Source organism: Heterocephalus glaber, unplaced genomic scaffold (assembly GCF_053883595.1).
Source record: "Heterocephalus glaber isolate CG9 unplaced genomic scaffold, H.glaber_assembly_v1.0 deba00000331, whole genome shotgun sequence".
Taxonomy (NCBI): domain Eukaryota; kingdom Metazoa; phylum Chordata; class Mammalia; order Rodentia; family Bathyergidae; genus Heterocephalus; species Heterocephalus glaber.
The window spans coordinates 65,002,438-65,018,803 of NW_028258142.1; the positions used below are offsets into that span (position 1 = coordinate 65,002,438).

At 47.9% G+C, this 16,366-nt stretch overlaps 1 long non-coding RNA gene and 1 pseudogene across 1 annotated transcript; one reads left to right on the top strand and one right to left on the bottom strand.

Annotated features, from left to right (window-relative positions):
* Window positions 1-2,162: 2,162 nt before the first annotated feature.
* Window positions 2,163-3,126, bottom strand: LOC147830178 (uncharacterized). Its single transcript, XR_015442739.1, has 2 exons — window positions 2,882-3,126; window positions 2,163-2,597 (listed from the first exon to the last, which is right to left on the bottom strand). It is a non-coding gene; the product is annotated as an uncharacterized LOC147830178 (long non-coding RNA).
* An 11,500-nt stretch (window positions 3,127-14,626) lies between these two features.
* The window catches only part of LOC101717674 (protein THEMIS3-like), a 50,596-nt pseudogene continuing 48,856 nt past the window's right edge, over window positions 14,627-16,366 (top strand).

The following is a 16,366-nucleotide window of genomic DNA, read 5'->3' on the forward strand; positions in this document are numbered from 1 at the left end:
ATGTCAAAAGAGTTAATGTAGAATTTGATTTTAGAAAATTTTTCAGAAATAGTTCATAACTCTTGCTTAAAATAACATAAAAATATATTAATTCCCTTTTAACTTTAGCCTGTTTGACAGAACTTTCACAAGATTCCTCTTTTGCAAACTTTTCACAAACTCCTTACATTACTTATTTCTCCTAAATTTGTTCCTCTCGCATCTTCAATGGTTAATAATTCCACCTTACGCCAAAACACATCTTTCATATTCTACGGCTTCACCTACCCAAAACATTTCCTACTTTCCTTGCCTAAAGAGTTATTTTTAATTTTAGTGACCACATGAGACTTTTAAAACAACTCTTAATAACCCTTAATTTCTAGCAAAAACAGAAATTTTTAACTTGCATGTCACATCTTATAGATGAGCACAACTTCATGATCTTTAGAAACACGTTTCCAGCAAGTAGAATCCTGTTCACGTCACAAACACACCCAAACATCTAGCTCCCCACCCCTGCAGGGAAACAAGCCATTTCCAGGAGAACGTATTCATTACCAGGTAATAAGTTCAGATACCAGCAGTACTTTAGTACTAATCAGCAAAACAAGGAGTTCGTCCAAGGACTTCAACTCCACCTATTTGCAAATACTCTGGAGCTCAGGAATCTTATCCATAATGCTCGACATTGCTGATGCTCTGTACAGTGGACCCTTGACTTACGAACTCAACTGGTTCCCAGGGGCTGGTTGTAACTCAAGCTAGTTGTAAGTCAATACAGCTGAGATCTGGATGTTTACCTGGGTACACTATGGATAACAAGTGGCAGATGAATCTTCCATTAACCCAATTAACCCAAGTTGTTTGTATGTCAGGCCAGTCGTAACTTGAGGGTCCCTGTATTTTTTTTTACCTGTGCCATATGTGCATACATGTTTCTTGTATGACACCCACTGAGGAAAAGTACATCTACCTTATCTGCCACTGTACCCTGGGCCCCAGTAGAATGTGTAACGGAGATGGTTAAATAGCTGCTAGATGGACGCAGCTGCTAGTGTTTTACCAATTAGCCAGGACATTCCATGTTCCTCGGTAAAAGCAATGAAGAGCTGTTTTCAGAGCAATTTCTAGTAGCCCGCCCTAACCAATGAAAGTGATCAGAAATCCCCCACAACTCAGAATCACACATGTGCTGACTTTATACTCTGAACACAATAAAAATCAGAACCATTAAGGAAGAAGTTTTGGTTTTCAAGTCACTGGAAAAGGACTCATGTGTTATGCACACCTGTCACTCAGTTCACCAATTCAGCAAGGGCTTCATCCTTCCCTATGGTGGTCAGGAGGTCGCTCATTGTGATCAGATTTCAGGCCTAACCACCCTCTTTTGAAAAGAAGAGCATAAGTAGGCATCTGTGTTAAGGCAAAGCAGTTAAAGGTAAGGCTTACTGCACAGACAGTGGTTGCGTTTTCACCACAAAGGTTTCAGTGACCTAGTTGTCCCTCTGCTCCAGGTGCGGAGGGCGGCAGACCTTTTATGGAGCCTCCTCCGCAGGTGTGGATCACCTTCCCTTCCTGGAGATGGCTGCGGGTAAGGGGAGGGGCTGCTTTCCAGTCCAGCCCAGGACAGGCCACATTCTAACTGAGCCACCAAGGATGGCACAAGCGCACTAACCAACACTCACCATTCCTGCTGCACTGGCTGGCCCACCTTGTTGCTCTGAGGTTGAGACTCAAATCAGAGCAGAAAAGTAGCAGACCCCCTGATATAAGGCTCCAGCTTCTATGAATAACTTTTCCTCATTTGTCTTTTAATTAAAAGCCTCTGTGTGCTTAATTTAAAATATGTCTTATTTCTGGGGAGACTTTGATATAAGCGATTTTGTCCAAATGAAGATGCCCTGATTGTGGTCACTGTAGTTCAAAGTATATCTAGCAAGGTTCACCCATGTCTCAGAAATAAACAGAAATAAATACACCAAGCACAGTTCTGGGAGTTCTTGACCATGAACTTGGCAGAAGTTCCAAGGAGGACTTCTAGACCCTGGGTGCCGCCCATTTGGTCTGAGGCAGCCACTGCAGAGCCCCCCAAAATCATACGCCCTCTCCCAGTACAAAGTACCTTGGGACCACATCAAGATTATGTGCTTTCTCAGAGCAAACAAGGGCTGATCAAAAAATAAGGTGCATGCTTAAAATTTAATGCATTATAGTGAAAGGCACATTGCCATTAATTCCCCTCCAAATACTTCCCTTCACTTGGAACACACTTATCCACTGTCCTTGTCACTTTCTGTGGCAGTTCTAGAAGTCCTCTTTCCTGAGTGTCTCTACAAGGTGTGATGAAAAATCCAGTGAATGCTACTACCGAGTGTCATCCGATGGAAAGGCAGGCTCGTGAAAACAAGACACTGTGTCCTCATCCACTTTATTCATCGGATCTCACACCATGTGACTTCCGGATCTTCCCCAAAGTCAAAATGGCTAGCCAGGTGTGGTAGTGCATGCCTGTAATCTCAGCGCTTGGGAAGCTGAGGCAGGAGGATTGTGAGAGTTTGAGGCCAGCCTGGGCTACACAGTGAGTTCAAGGCCAGCATGAACTACAGAGTGAGACTCTGTCTCAAGAAGAAAAAAAAAAAAAAATTAAAAATGGTGGTGACAGGGAAACGTTTTGAAACATTCAGGACATCAAGGCAGCCAGCACAGCACAGGACCCAGTCTTTTCTTACCAAACCCAGGTCGGTTTCTCTCTGAACCAGCCAGGCACAGAGACCTCCCCAGAGGTCTCAGTTCTGTTTCTGCCACAACTCCCAGCGCGGTCCAGACCAAAAAGTTTCCTCCGACAAACTTAGCTTCTAACACAAATCTGTGACACTTCAGAATCCACGCGAGAACTTACCAGGAACCAGAGGCAGTGAGGAAGCAGGCAGCACAGGCCTGGTGGGCACAGTGACTCGGACAACCCGCTCAGGTGACCCCAGGCTCTGGGGCGCTGCAGCTCCACCTCGGACCTGCCTACTACACCAACACCAACCCAGAGGGAAGCCCTCGTGCTGACAACCTGGAGTGGAGTCTGTGTGGACTGAGCCGCCCTGACTACAAAGTCCGACAACTTCTGGAAGGAGAGCAGCCCCAGGAGCTCCAGCCCACAGCACAAGGGGCAGCACTTACAGGAAAGCGGGGGGCGAGGCCTCCAAGCAACTTAATTGGCCACAGCCCAGTCAATCAAGCTTGGCGGGTCGCTCTTCACAGCTTAACCAGCTAACGCACTGGGCCTTGGGCAATCAGCTGGACCTCAGTGGCTGAGAGAAACCTCATCAGTCTGGTCTCCTTGGGCCCAGTCCCAAGCCAGGGCCGCCCACGGTTTTCATTGCACACACTTTTGTAAAAAGCGTCACATCGCTACAGCCCCTTACAGCCCAGGCCTTGGGGGAAACAGACCCAGACTCTGAGCCCAAAAGGGACCCACACAGTTGGTATAGAAGCTGGGTGGGGAGAAGTTTGAGAAATGTCCTAACTGATATGGTTCACCTGTGGGTCCAGCATTATACGAGCGTTAGTATTACATGGTAAGTCCATGTCTAGAACACACAACAGTGCTCCTCTAACAACTTGAAAGGAAAACATGAAGTGATAGAAAAGTCCATGCCAGTTTTCTGGCAATATTTCTCTTACTTAGCCATAAAATGGGTGCATTTTGGAAACACTGGTCTTGGTGCTGCAGGATGTGATAGTTGCCCATTAGGGAGGAATTCCCAGATCTCGGGTTTACCCTGCCCACTGCATGACTGCCTGAGCTCCCCAGACGCTGGCTCTGTGTCGTACCTTTCAGGAGGTGGTCCCTCCCCAGCCCTTCCACTGAAATCGGCCCCAGCTCGCAGGCCCTTTGCACCTGACCCACCCTTCCCAATGGGTCCCGTGGTTCTCTCCTGGGCCAACCCTCACTCTTTCTTTGGCCATTTCTCTTCTCTGCTCCTATCCAGGTGATGCCAGCCTGCCGTCACCACATACCACCCAGTGGGTGCCCTAATTTCAACCAGTCACGAATTTAACCACCTCTAAAATGGGAGGTGAGAAGACAGTGATTCTGAGGTGGCCAGGCACCCACCTTGGATTCACTCCAGGCTTCTTTTGGAAGCTGTGCAACCTTGGACGGGTCCCTCCACTCTGCCTGTCAGCCTGAGTCCATCTGTAAGGGAAGAACATGAATGACTGGCTTGGAGTTGCTGGAGGATGAAACGAGGTCATGTGGGCATCACAGACTCTCACTAAAAGTGGCAACGATGGGGTTTGGCTGGATTGACCAGGGCCTCATCGGATTGTCTTAATCCCAGTCATGTGACCTCAGACATGTGACCTGCTGTGGTCCAATTAGAGTGAAGCTCAGTTCTTAGCTAGTTTGAGAAGAGACATTCTTTGCCTGGATGGTATGGTATCCATGAGGCTCGTCACCACAGGAGCCATTGGCTACCAAGGAAGCCAGCCTGGAGAAGCTGCATATGGGAGAAGAGAGAGGGAGGAAGTTGGGACAAACTAAGATAGAGACCCAACCAAACACATCTGATCCCTATAGTGCTTCAGATACGAGCCACGAAATTCCCTGTAGTCCAAGAACTGTCAAGGTCTCCTCTGACATTCCCATTCCAACTGACCCAAGAAAAGCACTACACTGCCAGCCAGGATGTTTCCCATGGCCACCTTCAAAGCAAGGGACCCAAGCAAACCCTGTTAGGGACAGAAGAGACTGACTCCACACGGCATGGCTCCAGTCTCCCCTCAGTGCACGAAGTACAGGGCGGGAGGTCGCTGCTCCTGCATAACTGGTGCCAGAGCTCCTCCCTGACTCTGAACGGTCTCCAGGTGCCAATGGCTCTTTGTGGGGATGTCGAGGCACACTGCAGGCTGCAGAGGGCAGGTGGCTGTGCCCCAGGGACTAGGGCTGTGTTCCCGTGGGGGGAACCGCGGGAGCCTGGCCTGGTCCTGCCATCTTGGAGGTGACGCCAGCATGGCCTCTTTGGCCACAAACATCTCTGCTTTGCTAGACTCATCACCCACTCAGCTGTCACTGCATCATTGGTGTGGTCTGCAGCCCTGTCCTCAAGAGCAAGGAGCAATTGGGGTCTGGTGGGGTGTGCTGGGCCCCAGCCACAGTGCAGGAGCCATGGCCAACACCACAGGTGGCAAAGCCAATTTGTAAAATATGGAGAGATGGTTTATGTCGGTAAATTCACATCAGAACAAGTGATAATGTCCCCGCACAACTGGATGTGTCTCTGCAAACATGTGACTTCTGACTAGCTCGTTTTCTATATATATGACCTGACAATGTATACTCACTGGAAGTATTATTTTACTTCCGCTCATTAAATCTCAATCAAGTGAATGTCCTGAATGACACAGAGATCCCGTCTCCCTGTCCATCAAGCAGCAGCAGTTTACAGTAACGTAAAATAAATGAACCACTAGTGTAATTTTTATAAAACAATAATCAAGCCAAAGGGCTGTGCCCCCAAGGAAGGACAGACGCAGAAGTGGCCCAGGTTGACCTTGAGTGACCTCAGCCAGCCACTTCCTGTCTGCGCCCCCACTTCCTCCTCTGCAGATGAGTTGTGCACCATCTACCCACAGGGCTGCGGGGAGGACTTGGTGGTTGTTCTGTGTAAAGTGCCCGGCGTTGGGGGTTTCCTTGTGTCATTCATTCCCAATGACACAAAAGAAAGACAGCAGCAGGAAGATCCACCTTCCCGTGTAACATCCCCACCCACTTTCCTGCCTGAGCATATCCTCCCCATCTGCTTCCGGTGCAGCAACTTGGCGGGACAGAAATGAAGACCAGGAGGGTCGGGAGTCCTCTGGGCCCTGCTGCTCACAGGCAGCAGGCTCTCCCTCCTGCCCTTCCTCCCAGCCCCCAGCCTGGCTGCCCTGGGTGTCCCAGGTCTTCTCTGTCCCCTCATCTGCTTGTCTTCTCTCCTCTGCTAACTTGTCTGACACATTAGAGATGTCTTCTCTCTCCTTGTTCCCCTTTTTGACACTGGATTCTGTTCTTTGATTACTTTTTCCCACTTATTTTGTCTTTTCTGTCTTTTCTCATCACCTTTCCTGGGATATGCACCTTGAAAGCTGCTGGTTTTTGAAGGGCTTGTCTCTCCTGGCTTGGCATTTGTATTTGTGAGGGGAGGGTGAAGAGAACAGAAGTGTAGGTTGTCACACTGCTGGGCTTTGGGTACTGTTTGTGCCTCGCAAAAGGCCACACACCGCAAGTTTCGTCCCCAGTACGGCCGGGCTGGGGTGTTGGGGCTTTCAAGGGCTGGAAGGTGATTAGATCATTGAGCAAACCACCTCGGAAGGGGTTAGTTTGTTTCTGCAACAGCGAATTGTTTTAAAAAGAGTAGTACTGCTCAGCCATAAGAACGAGAAACTAGAGTCATTTCTAGCTAAATGGATGCACATCGAAGCCATCCTCTTAAGTGAAATAAATAGGACACACATGCATAAATACTGTGAGAAACTGAAAGTGTAAATGAGGCCCAAAATGTATAATAATGTGAAATAGGAAGAAAAGGTTCAAAGGGGAAGGGGGAGGGGGAGGGAAGGGGAAAGGAATAAATATGAGAAAAAAATGGAAGCAAAGTCTTTGTAAACAGGGAGGGATGGAGGGGGTGAAGAACCAAGAGAGATTATGTAAAGGTGCAAGTTCCCAATGATGAATGTCATCATGCTGTACACCTAAAATGTACCAATAAAATTAATGAATAAAAACACAAAGGAGTAGGCCTGGCCTCTGAGTCCTTCTTGCTTCCTGTCTCATTGTGTGCTTTTTAAATTTTTGTTCTCATTAGCCCATGTTGGCAGTACCTCGTGATCACATTCCCCGTGGGAGGTTGGTGCATGCACACAACTCACCTTAGCTATTTTCAGACAGATGGGGCTGCCCAGTCCTGGATGTTCAGCCTGGCAAACTGGGAGCCTCCTCACGCTCACTCGCCCTGCTCCTCTCGTGTGAGTCGGTCTCCAGATTGCCCCACTGTGGTAAGGGTCGGTCACACTGGATTAGGGCCCCAACCCACAGCCTCATTCCTACCTGGGAAAGACAGGCTTTTGTGATAGCCACCCAAACTGCACCAAAGCAGTGGATGAATCCGTAAGTACAAATCCGTATCAGTTCAGCTCACAGACCTAGAAGATGATCTAGAGTTAGGGTTTTAATGCGGTACGTGATTTGCAAAAATTTTATCTAGAAAATTCAAATCAATATTTATAAGTGCCACTTGTCTGTTATTTTCCCTGTTTGAATGTTTAAAATCAGATTTAGACATCAATGCTATGCTTGCTCCACCAGGCGAGTAATAATGCTCTAGGACAGCATGAGGATATGGCAGGTTTCTAATCTTCTAAGGTTCGGCAGAATTGTCCCATGAACCATATGAGTGTGTGTGTGTGTGTGTGTGTGTGTGTGTGTGTGTGTTTACAGTATTTCTTTGATAACTTTCTCCCTTTCTGCTACAGAAATCGGTTTTCAATTTCTAATCAGGTCCATTTTAGTAAATTGTATTTCTTTAGAAAGTTATCCATTTCTACCAACTTTTCAAATATATTTTCAGACAGCCTGGTAGTCTTGAGGTTAAATTTCTTCTGTATCAAGTTCTCTCACCTTTGCCATTTTTAGTTCATATATTTGAGCTTTCTACACCTCTCATTTTTTTCTTTTCTAAGTTGGCTAATGGTTTGTGTCTTTTGTTACTTGTAAACAAGACATTGATTTATTGATTATAACAATTGTATCACCATCAAGAAAGTGGCTTCATAAAGACAGCAGTTCAGTCTCCCACATGTCTGGAGGCTCCAAGTCTGTTTGGGTTTTTTGCCCATTTTTCTATTTGCCCCTTTTAATGTCATTTTTATGTTAAAATTACCACATGATGTTAATGGCGGTATGTTCTTTTTCTGTGCAATGTGGGGGTTTTTTGCTCTTTTAAGTTTTTTATTTTCTTTTAGTCCTTGGGAAGGCTTAAAGGTTCTTGTGGGTAACTCTGTGCTCACAACTTTTAAATGCTGCTGGTCCCTGTGGCTTTATTTTTATCTGTTACCCTCTAGGTTGTTCCCTTGCTTAGGCAGCAAATTATAACTCACCCACATCTGGGCATTTGTCTCCGTCAAGGAAAAGGAAAAGGTTGAGTCTGCGGCTCACGTAGGAAAACACTGTGTGACTTCTTTTCCTTCTTTTTCCTGCTTGTCCTTGATAACCATTCTCTCTTCCAGTCAGACAAACCGACACACACACCTGCACGCACACACCCCCCGAGCTCGGGGATGCCTATAGGTTTGTGAGGTACCCCTCGCCCGCCCTCCCCGTGCAGGGGCATCCGTGAACCTTGAGAGCTTAGTCAGCCCATCGGGAGCCCTGACTAACTCTGCACGGCCTGCCCAGGGCCGGGGCTGAAGTCAGGGCCGCAAGGGCGCTGCCACCCTGTCGGCGGCCAGGACTCCCCGGAGCAACCGCGCCTGGGGCCTGGCTCGCCGTTCGTCCGCGTCCTGACGGAGTCTCCAAGGGCTGCGGGGCAGTGCCCAGTGCTGTCAGCCTGGGAAACGCGTCCCGCGGGACCCCAGAAGCATCGCCCAAGTCCTCTGCGCTGCTGCCAGGGTCCCTGCCCAAGGGAGGGCGGAGAAGAATTCTCTCACCTCTGCAGTTTTTCTGCAGCTCTGAAGATTTCTTTTGTGCAAAAACAAAAAGGAAAGGAAGAGGCTTTCATCTGCCGAGATTTTTACTTATCACATATGAAAGGGTACCGTCTTCCACAGATTCTGAAATGCCTTAAAAACGGGTATCAAAGAGTCCAAGGCCCATTAATCTAAATTGCTTTAACACTTGGAGAAGAATAAAAGGCAATCTCTCCCATCTGCAAATGAGTGTAACCTACAAAATTACAGATTGAATGCGGCAGGGGGTGGGGGGAGAAAAACACCTTAGGTTCCTGCTTGAAACAAGCATTCTTTGAAGGGAAAGAAATATTACTTCAATATTTTTAAATCATGTTTTGGAATAGATGAGAAAAAGACAGATATGTACTTAGGCCCGATGGAAAGTGACAGGGAGAGAAAATTCAACTTCAGCAGAAACTAGTTGCCATTAAATTTCATTCAATAAAATTTCCCAAGAAGGGATCAGCTCCGTAAAGAGGCTCTTTTTACAACCTTTGCAGAAACCCTTCTACATGAATCTAAATTTCTATGCCGTTTTTTGCCTTGGAAGAAGATATACTGTTCTCCAAGGTGAGAGCAGGCTTCTTATTTCAATTGGTAGGAGAGAGGTCTTCTCACTCTTCAGTCTCTCCCATTTAAATTTATTCTCTGGAGCTCAGGCAGTAAAAATAGAGCGTAAGGCCCATCATATTTGGTAATCTTGATTTTGGAGCCCCAGCCAGATGAGAAGCCATAACAATACATTAACATATCACATTTCTACCCTCGTCTCTCCAAGGACCAGACAGCCGAGCGATCCGACCAACCGCATCACTGTCCTGAGCGCCCGGCACCGAGGAGACAGGGTCCCAGCCTCTGTCCTCTCACGGGGCCCCTTCCCTCCCCAAGCAACTTCTGTGCTGAGCCTCAGTGTTCTGACGCGCTGGGGGACCACCCTTGCTCAAGGAGGGCATCTTTGGGGTTTCCCTCCATTTCCTGTATCATAGAATTAATACAGGGTAATGTAGAAAAACTACAGTGTTCGAGCAAACAATAAGCTAAGGGAGAAAATGACCCACGATACCACAGCCAAGACACCAGTTATCATTTTTGCACACAGCCATCCAATTAGGCTGCCTTTCCTGCACACAGACATAAAAAGCGATGCGATTCTACTATATGTGTTTTACACACACACACACACACACACACACAGAGTTGTTTCTCGGTCCTGGGGATGTTGGTCTCTGGTTATACATCCCTAAACCAAAATCCACAGATGCTCAAGTCGGTTACATGGAATGGGGGAGTGTTCACAGCCATTCTCCTATACGCTTGGAACCGCTGCTAGGTTACTAGACCACCCAATTCGATGCAAATCTATCCAACTATCTGTTACACCGCCTTGTTTATCGGGTAATGACAACACAAAGTCTGCAGAAACTCAGCACTGATGCAACTTTTTTCCAAATGCAGAAAGATACAGAGGCCCCCTGTACGTGCCACATAATACACACACATACACGCACATTTACCAACACATGTACATCAACCTGTCAACAGTTTTAGCTGAACCATTATTTCCAAATGTTTGTCATTATAAAATGTTAACCATGAAAAATATATATAGATATACACGCAGCGATCTTCTTTTTCTTTTAAAGATTTTTATTAAGCTTTATTTTTAAACCATTTAAATGTTTTCTTCCTTTGGTCTCTCTTCCCCTTTCACATTTGATCTCACCCTGTACCTCCAATATAACCAAAAACTTATTCTCTTGATTTCTGTCTTGCTGCATGCTTCTCCGTGTAGAGGAAACACACAAGTATAAAGTGAAGGCCACATTGTGAGGGGAATCATTGAATGATAGGGCGTGTTTAGCCAAAGACAGTGAGAAGTCAATGAAGAGTTAAAGAGGGATTTGTTTCCTTCATAGACACGAGACTGGAAATGGGCAGCTCTGGTAGTTGGTCTCACTGTTCACAGTGAGGTCCAGGGCTCTGTCTGGTGCTTGGCTGCACCCTGAGGTCTCTTTGTCCTCCTGCATGTTCCCTCGCATTCACAAGTAGTCACTCTAGCCCAGTCATGTGCCGCCACATCCCCACCTCCAATGTCCCCTCCATCTCATTGGCCAGAACTGGTCATGTGTCCACTGCCAGCTGCAAAATCACAAGCCCCACCGGGCTCTGCCTCCCCTGAGCAAAGTGCATAGGGAAAGGAATGGGTAACGGCCGGGGTGTTGGGCACCATGGTTGCTGCCAGAACAGTAAGCCAGAGGGTCGCAAGTGGAGCTGCAAACAAGAACTGCAGAGCAGCAGTTCTCTCTTTGAGGGTGGTGTTGGTGTAGGGATAGAAAGGGGACTTTTCCTCCTCCAGGCTCCAGACAGAGATGAGTAGAGGGGTGTGGGATCTCCCTCGGGTGACTGAACAGCCTAAGGTCACTTTCTGCAGAGCCTCTGGGATTGGAGTGAAACTTGGCCCGAAGGAAACGTGCATCCTGTCGGATGTGGGAACTCACCGCTGGGCGTCTTCTCACCAAGTTCCTTGGGCCTTTCTGCAGCTGAGACTTCTGCATTTGCATGGGTGAAACACGCCCACTTGTCAGGGGAAAGGTTGGGCTGGACTTCTGATCCTTTCAATCCTGGGAGAGACTTGTAAACTCTCGCCTGCCACAGGCTATGGGTGGACATGGAATTGCTGCCACTTGACAGCGTTTGTCCCACTTTCCTTCCTCAACGCGGTTCATCCTGGGTCAGCACCCTGCACTGGCCATGGCGTGGGTGAATTTTCACTCCCTCCCCTAGATGGAGGTAGGGGTCAGCCTGGCCTCCCAGCCTTGGAGCTCTGCCCTTCAAGAAAGGCCACCCAACACCTCTACGCAGAATGTAAACACTGCAAAGATGGTGGTGTCCGTGACACGGTGACCTGCGAGCCCTTCACCTTTGCAAGTGTTACTTGCTCTAGTATAATTTGGGATTGTACTTAGTGTCATTGTTTGGTGAGGGAGAATTTATACACTGATTCCAGATAATCGTCACTGTCAAGCAGAAACGTGACAGTGCATGAAACACAAAAAAGACACCTTTTCTGGACTGTGTTGAAAGCTTTGAAAAGAGCATCATAACTACAAAGGAGACCATTTGTTAAAAAACAGGATCACTCGGAATATTTTCTTTGTACTGCATTCTGGCCTATGCAGGAAGTCCACACCCACAAAAATCCCATCCCGGTATGATTCAGCCACCAAGAGGGGGCTCAAAGTTTACTTTTATCAGTGTGTTCAAATCTTTTTATTTGATTGAAAGTTGTTTCCTGTAAAGAAAGAAAATGGTGTGCAGCGGCCAATACAATCAACCCGGTAACCTGACCTGCTTCAAATTAAATTTCTCGGTCTTGTTTTGTTTTTAGACTCTGACCATGGATGAGACAGTTCTGAGCATCTTTTCAGATGCGGGTTTGTATCTCAAGCTCATGGCCGGCCGCTCTGTGTGCTTGAGGGTGTCTGCGGAGAGGTGTTCCCCTCATGGTCATCGCGCCTCAGCCTGCGTCATGGGGTGCGGTACGCCTGGAGCAAAGCAGATGCTCAGGGTGAGCAGAGAACTGGGGCTTTGTGGCCCAGAAAGTTTCCCTCCCCGTCTCTCCCACACCCCTGCCCTGCTGTGGTTAAACCCTCCGCAACTCATGGGCGAACTCAATCCCCAGGTTCTCTACACGCTGACAGGCCTCGGAGGTGACACCATGCAGATGTGGTCATGAGAATGGGTGCCCTTGACTGGTGACGGCAGAAGAGGAGACCCGGGCTGGTGCACTGGCTCCACCTCTGTCTCACTCTCTGCCATCTTTTGCCACAGCAAGAAGGCCCTGGGAAGACAGCAGCAGCAGCTCTTGGACCCCAGCCTACAAAACCGTGAGCCAAACAGACTTCTCCATAAATCAGCTGGCCTCAGAGACTTGGTTGTAACAAGAGGAAATGGACTGAGAGACGCCCAGCCCTGCCCCAGGGAATGTGTGGAGAACACTAAAGAGACTGCTACTGAGACGATGCTACCTTTCGTTGTGGTTATAAGCAGCCCACCGTTCACTTAGAAACTAGACCTACAGAAGAAAAGCCGCGTCCCAGCAGTTTGCCTTGGTTTTTTAGCTGCCACCAGCAGCCACCATCAGATCCCTGAGGTCATCACAAGCATGGCCCCCAGGCACTGGCGCAGCCCCAGCAGGGTTTGTGACACTGGCTGACATTTCTGTTGATTTCTAATGATCTTTAACACCAGGAAGCAGCTCTGCCATCGAGTTCCTCTCCTAGGTGACTGTCACTTAGGCCTGATGGTCATGACTTCTCCATTTTTCCAGTGGTTACTCAAGACAAGTTGTCTTTCTATGCTGTTCTCCTGTCCTCCTCCTCCTCGGGCTGGAGGCTGGGACCTGCAGATGTCACAGTGCGACAGCTGCTTCTTTCCTAAGGGAGAAATGGCAGGTGCCAACTCCAGGGCACAGAGGGGTGGAGAGGGGTGACACTGGCATTTAGAGACAATGTCAGCCGGACATCGCACTGTAGAATGAAATGAGCAACGAGGTGGCAGGAAGTTACAGTGAGCATCTGCCAGGGTGACGGAAATCTGTACCAGGCAGCCCTTCATCATACCCATCACAAGGGGGAAGTTGTTGAAGTGTAAAGACAGAGAAAGATTCCTGGAGAGAGAGGCCACTGGCACGGGGGAGAGAGGAAGCTCTTCTGCTTCTCACATCCAGTGCGGTTCCATGAAGAATGCTCAGATGGAGCTCACTGCTCAGGGATGCTTTCAGCAGGCTGGTGCCCTGTGAGGTCACCTGGCCCGCAGGTAAGTGGGGCTGAAAGCCAGCCCTTTCTCCTCACCAAGGTCTGCACATCCTGCATCACCAGGGGAAGAGTGTCCTCTCCTGGTCTGTGCATGCACCGCCATGCACACACATGCAGTTTACACACTGGAGGCCCTTTCGACACTCACTGGAGACCACAGGTAAGAGATGGGCTGCAGGGACCAGCGGGCTGGGCTGCGGAACTAGCTACCTGTGACCAGGGTCAGGTGAGGCCGCCCTGCAGAGAAACGCCGGCCTGGCCATGGCCATTAGACACCCAGAGACAGAGGGAGGTTTTAAGGAGCAGACATGGGGTTTTGGAAAGTGAAGTTGCCTTAGAATGTGTGCAACTCAAGGCTCCATTCCAGTGGGACTGGGTGTGCAAGTGAGCAGGTGTGCATCACCATAAAGAAACAAAAGCAGCAAGGATAAACGTGTGTCCTTCACCACATCAGCAAATACTCAGACGCCAGTATCCCAAAGCTGCGGAGGGCGAGAGGAGCCTGGGTAGATAAGAGAGAGTTTCAACTATTTAAAACTTTCTGAAAAGCAATTTGGCATTGGATAACAACAGCCTTACAAACATGAAAATCACTTAGCCCAGTAATTACTGTAATTACACTTGTAGGGCTTCATCCAAAGGAAATAAGAAATGAATATAAAGATGTTCTTTGCCTGTATAGAAAAAATTTAAATGACCCAATATCTAACATTAGTACAAAAGAGTTTATTAATGTCTACTATTTAAGTATAGGCATTAAAATTATGTTTATGAAGTGCTTTTAAAGCCAAAAACAACATCAAGTGAAAAAAGTGGAATTCTGTCATTGCATAGAGGGAAAGGCTACAAGAAAATATACCAAAGTATAAATAAAGGAGGTGGAATCATGGGGGACTTCTTTGTCCTCTAATTGCCCACAATAGATATATGTGACTCTTCTGATCACATAAAAAAGAGAAAAACTATGAGAACAAAAGGTGAAACGCTGGCTATGGAGCGGAGCGCAGGGCAGATGGGGACTGTGGGCAGGGTGTGTGGGCCAGCAGGTGGCCCTGGGGACCAGCTGTGGGGGCTGCTCAGCTCCAGCAGGCTGGGTGCAGCTGCTGCCCCTCAGGTTTGAAGTGTGTCTCCTCCCAAGGCTCAAGGTTGTCGTCGCTGCTCTGGAGCAGGGCAGGGCAGCCTCTGGGTCAGAACGTTCCGTGGAGCCTGAGACGCTGCCTCCCTCACAAGCTTGTCTGAGTCAGAGACGCTGCCCATCAGAGCTCGCTGGATGTCAGGGCGGCCAGGTGGGCTGGGGTTGCTGCCCCTCATCTAAGCAGCCCACAGGTGAGGCTGACACTGTGCACCTGCAGACCACCCTAAGGTGGCGCCCCACAATGCTCACGGCTCTGGGACCTTCTTCGCAGAGTGGCCCAAGGACCAGCCACACCTATTGCCCGGGGGTCAACCCCATCCCAGACCTGCATTTCAGCAACTGGGTGATTGTGTGCTGCTCAGGGCTTGGGATTCTTTGATGTGAACGACACACCCCAAGGGTGAGTGAGAGCATTTCCCAGCAGATCGGGGGGGCCGCCCCTCCCAGCGGTCAACCTGGACTATGGCTTCTCCACCTGGCCAGAGGAGCCACTTCCTGTTCTTCTGTCCCGGCAGCCAGGGTCACTGTCCCCGGCTGATCACCTCTGACCACAGTTCACTTCCTTGAGCAGTGCTATGCTCTCCAGGAGAAGCCAGAAACCACCTGAGTCGCCATGGATCAAATTTGGAATTCTTACATCAGTTCCTTAAATCCAAACTCTTTGCCTAGAAAAGTGAAGGTGACAGAAGGAAACTATTTTTCAGATAGGGGAGATGGTACCTGATTCCAATAGGGAATTCTGTCGCATCCTAGAAGAAATGTGGGATTGCTTAGCATTGCTGGTTACAGGGCTTTGAGAATTGGGGTGAAGGAGGGGAGTCTTGTGTTCTAGATCATCTCCGAGCAATCTTGTGCAGTGAAGAATTAAGAGTCATTCCGTTGGAATGATTTCCCTTAAAAAAAAAACAACCCTGTCCTTATTTCTTTTTAATATATTATAACTTCAGGGGGGACATTTCCCTTCCTGAGATGGTAGAGAATTAGAAGAGAGAAAAAAATGTTCTCTTCATGGAAGACATATTTATTTGCTGAGACATCTTCCTTATCCCTGGGCAGAATGAAATATACAATCAAGATTCTGTGCTTGGCTTTAAATGTGGTGTACGTTGGCATATTTCCTGCTAGTTGAAGATTTTGTGTGTGTTTTTTTTTATTTGACAGGGGGTGTGGAGTGAAGCTATTCACCAATGGCTATTTGAAGTTTAATGATTGCCTAGAAAGGGGAAAAAATGTTATTCTGAAGCAGTGAATATTTTTCACTCTGCTAAGAAATTACTGCAATTTGACATATGAAATCTAAGGCATAGATAAGTGTGATCTTGAAGAATTGTCTTTTGTTAGCTTGATGATAAAAAGAAAAACAAATCCTGTCGATGGTATCGCATTTTTCATGGCCAGCAGAATTCAGCCGGTGCAGCAGAAAGCCATCCAGCACCCTCTCTGCACTGCCATGACTGGGGAAGGGGCACCAGCTGCTGGGGTGACATGGTCACCCTCCGCCCACTGGATGGGGCGGATCCCGACTGTTACTTCTCGAGGAAAAATCATCTCAAATCGTTTTAGGATGAATTACACATTCTGACATACTTAAAATTTTGCCTCTTTATAAAAGATACAGAATGACCCAAACAATGGTCTTTCGCTCTTTTGTTCTAGAAAATGAATTCATTTGTCTTCTATGTCAGAATTTACAAGTTTGAATAGCCACACTTTGCTTGAAGTTTTTATTTAC